This window comes from Castor canadensis, chromosome 5, assembly GCF_047511655.1.
Source record: "Castor canadensis chromosome 5, mCasCan1.hap1v2, whole genome shotgun sequence".
NCBI lineage: Eukaryota > Metazoa > Chordata > Mammalia > Rodentia > Castoridae > Castor > Castor canadensis.
The window spans coordinates 111,471,194-111,479,609 of NC_133390.1; the positions used below are offsets into that span (position 1 = coordinate 111,471,194).

At 42.5% G+C, this 8,416-nt stretch overlaps 1 long non-coding RNA gene across 2 annotated transcripts in view; it reads right to left on the minus strand.

Moving 5' to 3' along the window:
• Positions 1-8,193, minus strand: part of LOC141423306 (uncharacterized) — a 49,664-nt gene extending 41,471 nt beyond the window's left edge. For both annotated transcript variants that reach the window (XR_012448061.1, XR_012448060.1), the window contains exons 1-2: positions 6,864-8,193; positions 5,195-5,283 (exon numbers count right to left, since the gene is read on the minus strand). This is a non-coding gene — a long non-coding RNA (uncharacterized lncRNA). The remainder of the gene's footprint in view (positions 1-5,194; positions 5,284-6,863) is intronic.
• Between the last annotated feature and the right edge of the window lie 223 nt (positions 8,194-8,416).

Here is an 8,416-nt window from a genome sequence, read left to right on the forward strand (position 1 = left end):
AGCTTTTCAATTCTGAGATTTAAATTTATACATTGTAAATTTCAAAGTATCCCATATGTAATAATTCTTCTTCCAAAAGACTCAGCATAAATTTTAGAGTAAAATTGATGATTGTTTTTTTTTCCCTTAGACCACAAATATCTTCTTTTACCTAGAGCTTAATTTGAAAAAAGATATATGGAAATGTTTTACAATATTGAAAATAAAATATGTGAAGAAAAGTGTATCCTGTCTTATCATCTCTGTGTGCTCATAATAAACTTTCTATGTATTATAAAGGTTTTTCTTTTATAGGAAATAATTGTCCAGTTTTTCTGGACAGGCAACAGTGATTTTTTTTTTTTTTAAAGAACTAACAATACACAGAAGAAAAGTAAGATAGTTGCTGTCTTTACATCAAGGGAAGAAACTGAATATTTTCTCAAGAGAACTATTTATAGATTGGACTAAACTTTAACTCACTAGATATTTAATTGACTCTATTTTCCAACTGTAATTATTAAAACTAACTTAATCAGTATGGCGGCAAAATTTCAAAGGAGAAAATTCTGCTGTGTGATTTTCAAAATTACTGATCTACCTTGACCAATGAGTGTATATATAAATGTTCAGGTGACAATTCATTTCATGTCATGGAGATACAAATGGTCTTCCATACATTCAGGTTCTGCATTTATAGATTCAACCAACTATGGATTGAAAATCTTGATGAAAAGTTCATCTGTGCATATTTGTTTCTTGTCATTATTTCCTAAACAAAATAGTTAACAACTATTTAAACAGCATTTACAGCAAATTGGATCTTGTAAGTAATCTAGAGATTTAAAATATATAGGAGGATATGAGTGGGTTGTATGAAAATACCTTGTCATTTTATATAAGGGACCAGAGCATTCACAGGTTCCTCCAGGGGAATAGGGGAGCAATCCAGGAATCAGTCGCCCGTGGACACTAAGGGATGATTATGATCACAGTCCTCTCTGAGAATTTTATAGTTAAACCCAGAAGGCAACAGTGGTATGCCTGTGTTGTGCCAGCCTGCCCAGCACCTCTTACTTTCCACTAAACATTCACCCCTCACTCCACTTTCAGTTCATCAGGCTAGCCACAGTCATGTGATCTGGCTTGGCCAACCAGGGTTATTCAGAGATGGGAACAGGACTGAATTCAACCAATGAAAGCCTGCCCCCGGGGGTGGTTCAACATATGAAAATCAATAAATGTAATAAACCACATTAACAGAAGCAAAGACAAAAACCACTTGATCATCTCAATAGATGCAGAAAAAGCCTTTGATAAGATCCAACACCATTTCATGATAAAAGCTCTAAGAAAACTAGGAATAGAAGGAAAGTACCTCAATATTATAAAAGCTATATATGACAAACCTACAGCCAGCATTATACTTAACAGAGAAAAACTGAAACCATTCCCTCTAAAATCAGGAACCAGACAAGGATACCCACTATCTCCACTCCTATTCAACATAGTACTGGAATTCCTAGCCAGAGCAATTAGGCAAGAAGAAGGAATAAAAGGAATACAAATAGGTAAAGAAACTGTCAAAATATCCCTATTTGCAGATGACATGATCCTATACCTTAAAGACCCAAAAAACTCTACTCAGAAGCTTCTAGACATCATCAATAGCTATAGCAAGGTAGCAGGATATAAAATCAACATAGAAAAATCATTAGCATTTCTATACACTAACAATGAGCAAACTGAAAAAGAATGTATGAAAACAATTCCATTTACAATAGCCTCAAAAAAAAATCAAATACCTAGGTGTAAACCTAACAAAAGATGTGAAAGACCTCTACAAGGAAAACTATACACTTCTGAAGAAAGAGAATGAGGAAGACTATAGAAAGTGGAGAGATCTCACATGCTCATGGATTGGTAGAATCAACATAGTAAAAATGTTAATACTCCCAAAAGTAATCTACATGTTTAATGCAATTCCCATCAAAATTCCAATGACATTCATTAAAGAGATTGAAAAATCTACCGTTAAATTTATATGGAAACACAAAAGGCCACGAATAGCCAAGGCAATACTCAGTCAAAAGAACAATGCAGGAGGTATCACAATACCTGACTTCAAACTATATTACAAAGCAATAACAATAAAAACAGCATGGTACTGGCACAAAAACAGACATGAAGACCAGTGGAACAGAATAGAGGACCCAGATATGAAGCCACACAACTATCACCAACTTGTCTTTGACAAAGGAGCTAAAAATATATGATGGAGAAATAGCAGCCTCTTCAACAAAAACTGCTGGGAAAACTGGTTAGCAGTCTGCAAAAAACTGAAACTAGATCCATGTATATCACCCTATACCAAGATTAACTCAAAATGGATCAAGGATCTTAATATCAGACCACAAACTCTAAAGTTGATACAGGAAAGAGTAGGAAATACTCTGGAGTTAGTAGGTATAGGTAAGAACTTTCTTAACGAAACCCCAGCAGCACAGCAACTAAGAGATAGCATAGACAAACGGGACCTCATAAAACTAAAAACTTCTGTTCATCAAAAGAAATGGTCTCTAAACTGAAGAGAACACCCACAGAGTGGGAGAAAATATTTGCCAGCTATACATCAGACAAAGGACTGATAACCAGAATATATAGGGAACTTAAAAAACTAAATTCTCCCAAAACTAATGAACCAATAAAGAAATGGGCAAGTGAACTAAACAGAACTTTCTCAAAAGAAGAAATTCAAATGGCCAAAAAACACATGAAAAAATGCTCACCATCTCTAGCAATAAAGGAAATGCAAAGTAAAACCACACTAAGATTCCACCTCACCCCTGTTAGAATAGCCATCATTAGCAACACCACTAACAATAGGTGTTGGCGAGGATGCAGGGACAAAGGAACCCTCTTACACTGTTGGTGGGAATGTAAAATAGTACAACCACTCTGGAAAAAAATTTGGAGGCTACTTAAAAAGCTAGACATTGATCTACCATTAGATCCAGCAATACCACTCTTGGGGATATACCCAAAAGACTGTGTCACAGGTTACTCCAGAGGCACCTGCACACCCATGTTTATTGCGGCACTATTCACAATAGCCAAGTTATGGAAACAGCCAAGATGCCCCACCACTGATGAATGGATTAAGAAAATGTGGTATCTATACACAATGGAATTTTATGCAGCCATGAAAAAGAACGAAATGTTATCATTTGCTGGTAAATGGAAGGAACTGGAGAACATCATTCTGAATGAGGTTAGCCTGGCCCAAAAGACCAAAAATCATATGTTCTCCCTCATATTCGGACATTAGATCAAGGGCAAACACAACAAGGGGATTGGACTTTGAGCACATGATAAAAGTGAGAGCACACAAGGGAGGGGTGAGGATAGGTAAGACACCGAAAAAATTAGCTAGCATTTGTTGCCCTTAATGCAGAGAAACTAAAGCAGATACCTTAAAAGCAACTGAGGCCAATAGGAAAAGGGGACCAGGAACCAGAGCAAAGGTGAGATCAAAAAGAATTAACCTAGAAGATAACACACACACACAGGAAATCAATGTGAGTCAATGCCCTGTATAGCTATCCTTATCTCAACCAGCAAAAACCCTTGTTCCTTGCTATTATGGCTTATACTCTCTCTACAACAAAATTAGAAATAAGGGCAAAACAGTTTCTGCTGGGTACTGAGGGGGTGGGCGGGAGAGGGAGGGGGCGGAGTTGGTGGTAAGGGAGGGGGTGGGGGCAGGGGGGGAGAAATGACCCAAGCCTTGTATGCACATATGAATAATAAAAGAAAAAAAATAAATAAATAAAAATAAACATAAAAAAGTTCTGAATAAAAAAAAAAAAGAGAAAGAAAGAAAACCTGCTCCCGGATTTTGTTCCACTATTGAGAAATAGGAATATTGCTTTGTCCTTTGTAATTGCTAAGACTGGGCATTGCTACCTGAGAGCAAAGCCAAAACACAGGAAAGCAGACAGATGGTAGATAAACTCACCTTGCAACTTGGATGTACCAATGCAAAGTACTTTCTTCAGTTTGTCCATAATCAATCTGGTCTTCTCTAATTAGTGAGAGTTTAAATCTCAGCTCAATCCAGAAATTTCAATATGACTACTGAGAACCTACTTAATATCTTAGCTGGCTTCTCCTGTTCCTCCCATAAAGACACTCACTGGACACATGGCCAATATTCAACAGGGACACGCACTGTGGCTGACTTGGTTGATAAAATACTAAAATATGCATGGGATAGTTGGTAAACAGGTACTGCCCAAAGCTCCCCAAGCATCCTTCATTGCCCCTTCCTCAGGACATCCACCCTAACTACAGGTTAATGCTGAACCCAGCAGACTCATAAGTGCCTGATCTGTAAGTATTTTTAAATGTTCTGATCATCATCCCTGAAGGGTATAAAAGGGTGAAGGTGGTGGGATGGTGTGTGGCTTCTGTGTCCTCATAGTGTTGAAAGGAAGGGAACTCCTGGCCTTGCACTGGTGCTTGGAGCGTAGCTGCCTGGTATGTGCTGATCTCAGGGCAATGTCTACTGTTTGCCTGTCCTGAGTTCACAGCCAGCCTCTGATAAGGATGCAGATGCAAGCTTGTGGTCCATCCTCCAGTCTGAGCCAGTGCTCCCAACTATGTTCCCTGGCTGGCTTAGTCTCCTCTCTGCTCTTCTGCCTGCTATACACTGTGGCTTCTGGTTGTAACTTTCTATCAGTTCTATTTCCGAGGGTCCACACCACTGAATCATTTTGCTAGAGTAATCACCCGTGGCCACAGATTAGCAGCTATGTCTTGGTATAGTATAGGCTACAGGTGGACCTAGCACAGCTTAGTAACACCACCTTCTGTCAGACCAACAGTAGACTCTTCCTCTTGAAATTCTGAAGGGGTAGCAGTGATATGACCCTCTTCTGTCTTTCTAGTTAATCATTATTTCCTCAACATAATTTTTCCTCTAAGTCCTCTTGTCTCATTTTGCTGCCTTTGGCCTCCCATAATCCCCTCTTTCTCCTGTCTAGACCCTCCATAGATAAAACACTAAGATTTAGTCTATCAAACCCAATCCTCATTTCTGTGAAGAGGATGTTAATGGAACACAAAGAATCTTTTTTCAAGGTAAGAACTTGAAATACATGGCTACTGCCTTGCGACACAACTCCACTTTTGAATGACCAAAGTTAAGTGTTACCTTTTCTTTCTCTTTGTATACTTTCTGGAAATAAACTTCATTATTTCCCAGGCAGATGAATGCACTTGATTAGAAAAAGTTCATATGTCCTGAAAGACAAAATAAAAAAAACCACACTGATAATTTCATAACATGATCCTTAATATATCTGTTAACTTTTAAGTCCCTGAAATCTAACCAGGCCTAAAAGCCAGCTTACCCAGTTTAGCAAACCAATGAAACCCATTTTTGGTTTAGCTGGTTCAAGTTGGTTTTCAGTCATTAGCTACCTGTGGTACTTGCTGACATGGTATAACAGCATCCACTTCAGGTTATCTGTGTAGCACTGGGCACAGTGCTCTGGATGCAAATGGGGATGACTAATGCATCTGGTGATTTGATTGCAGTCATGACTAGATCCTGACACAGATAAAGCTTGGCTTAAAGAGTTCCCTGAGTCATCTAAATACCTTCTAAATGCATTTCTTCCTTTTACATGATGGATGACAAAGTACCAAGGGAGAGGAGGCCTTCCTTGGTCCTGGGACAACAATGACAAGGGGCAGATGTGGTGGTTCATGTCTGCAATCCCAACTACTGGGAAGGAGGAGATTGTGAGGATCACTGTTTGAGACCAGCCTCTGCCCTATCTCAAAACAAGAAGGGCATGGTGGTTCATGTCTGTAATACAAACTACTCAGGGGGTGGAGGTGGGAGGATCACAATCTGAGACTGGCCTGGGCAAAAGCTAGAAACGCTATCTGAGAAACTAACCAAAAGCAAAAGGACTGAGAGTATGGCTCAAGTGGAAGAGTACTCAAGAACCAGGATCTGAGTTCAAACCTCAGTACTGCCAAAAAAAAAAAAAAGACAAAAAATTCATCCAGGTTCCTCCACTAGCTTTAACTTTCTCTCCCTTGCCCAAATAACTGTCCTGAAGCACTGGGTTATACCCGCGAACCTGATTTCCTCTTCCTTGACTCCATTCTAACCCACTCCAACTTGGTTTCTGCTCTTACATCCCCTGAAATAAGCATCACGCAACTCCATGATGACTTCCTTGTATCAAACTGGATGGACATGTTCCAGTGCTCATTCACTTGACAGTGGTGGCCTTTCCTACTCTGACCACTTCCCCAACATTGGAGAATGTCTGAATGTGGTTGACTTGATGTCCCCGCCCCCCCGTTTTGTGTGTATGTTTCTTTCCACTTCTCACCTCTTCTTCAAAATCCTTACTTGATCATTAGAAACTAGGACCTGGCAGGGTTAAGGTTTCATGTTTCTATGATATCTCATCTTTCTCGCTCTTCTGGGTCATCTGCCCCAGTCCCAGTGACCACATCTGTGCTGAATGTTCCCCAATGGACATATCAAGCCTCTCTCACACTGGGCACCCATGTGCCTAACTCCTCCTGGAGGCCTTCCCCTGGATGAAACTGTGTTCAAATATTCCATCTTCCTCGAAGGTCAATTTCGGTGTCTCTACTCACTGTCACAGTGAATGGCATCACCACCCACGAAGCTGCACAGAGTAGAGCCAGGGAACCCCTGGATCCTATTTTCCTTCCCCCCACTTCCTGGCGGCAGGACCCCCTACCTGGCGGCATGTATGTGAATGGATGAATGAACTGTACAGGTTCAAAACATCAGGGCTCTAATTTGGATCTGAAACTTGATGTCATTTTACCTTTCCTGGTGTTTCACTCCTTTTTCATTAACGTGAGGGAGGTTTTTTTTAGATACGAGTCTCTCTATGCAGCCCAGGCAGGCCTCAAACTCCCAATCTTCTGCCTTAGCCAAGTGCTGAAATTACAGAGTGGTATCCCTATGCCTAGCTCACGATCTTCAAGTTTCATGATTTGTGATTCCACATTATTCCAATCTGACATCTTGGGTGCTCATCCCCTTAAACTCATTCCTTCTTCTTCTTTTTTTTAATGTCCACTAACGTGTGATTTGTTTTTCCTGAATATTTTCCACCTTTGGTTGGCTTCATTCCTTCTTCTTATGCCTGTTTCACCCACGAAAAGAGAAGAGAGGCGTCTGTGATAAAGACATAAAACCTAATTTAAACCAGCCTGCCAAACACTTTTACCCTAACAAGTGCCAAGGTCTCCCTGCAGCCTCACTGAGTCACAGGAAAACTGGGAGAAGGGGAGGGCGGGGCAGGAGCGGCTGGAGAAAGAAACAGAGGCCATTTCCTCCTCTCCCAGTGGTGCCAGGTCCTGCAACGCGTGCATCGTCCCGGGTGCCGCACGCGGGAAAGTACCTTCTCTCCTGTTCCGCATGGCTTCTGTTTGGAAACTAGTCTCTCGACTGGACAGACTTCTGATCTCGCGAGCCTAGCACCTTCAACCTTTCAAAACTGCACGAATACTTACTTGAGCGCCTTCTTCGTGCAGGCGCTGTTGTCAGCAATGGGTCGCTATCGCACTTACATAGCGGACAGATCCTATTTTTATCTGCATTTTTCAGACGGGGAAACTAGAGCTCACAGGGGTTAAACTGCTTCATCAAGGTCATGCCTATGCTGCAGTTCTGCAAATCATCAAGTCAAACCCAGGTCCATCCAATTCTATGCCCAGATTCCGGAACGACTATGGTTACTGCTTCTGATGACTCCATGGTACTCTCTCGCAGACACACATATTTTGAGTACATAGTGTCCAGAAATTGACAAGTGCTCACTGAAGAGCTCAATAAGAGCTGGATCCGGTCCCAGCTGCCAGAATCCAGAACTGCAGCCTTGGGCCTTTCCTATTTCCTCTTGGGATCTCAGTTTCTCCAGACGTAAAAGGAAGCATTACGCAGATACCCTCTAAGGAGCCTGGGCCTTTAACGTTCCGTGGTTCCCTGCCAATGGTGCAGTGTCCCCTGCGTGCTGCCCAGAAATCGGAGGGACTGCAGGACCCAACAGGTCGCCTCCCCGCCGGCTGCAGCCAGCAGCGCGCCAGGAGCCTGGGCCCCAGCGACGCCAGCCGACTTGCGCATGCGCGGGGGGCCGGCCGCCCAATCACCGGCGCTCGGGGCAGAAGCCAGGCCTCCCTGCCCCAGGAAAGCGCCGCCCCGGGAAAAGCATGGCCGTGGCGAGGATGCGGCGGGTCGCACCGGGGACGAGTCGCGCCCGGGGGCTGGGGGGGCGGGGGTACCGGGGGGCGGGGCTGCTGGCCTGCGGGAGAGCTGATCTGGCCTCGGCGCCGAGGCGCGCGGGGCGGCCGCCTTTCCTCCCGAGCACAGATG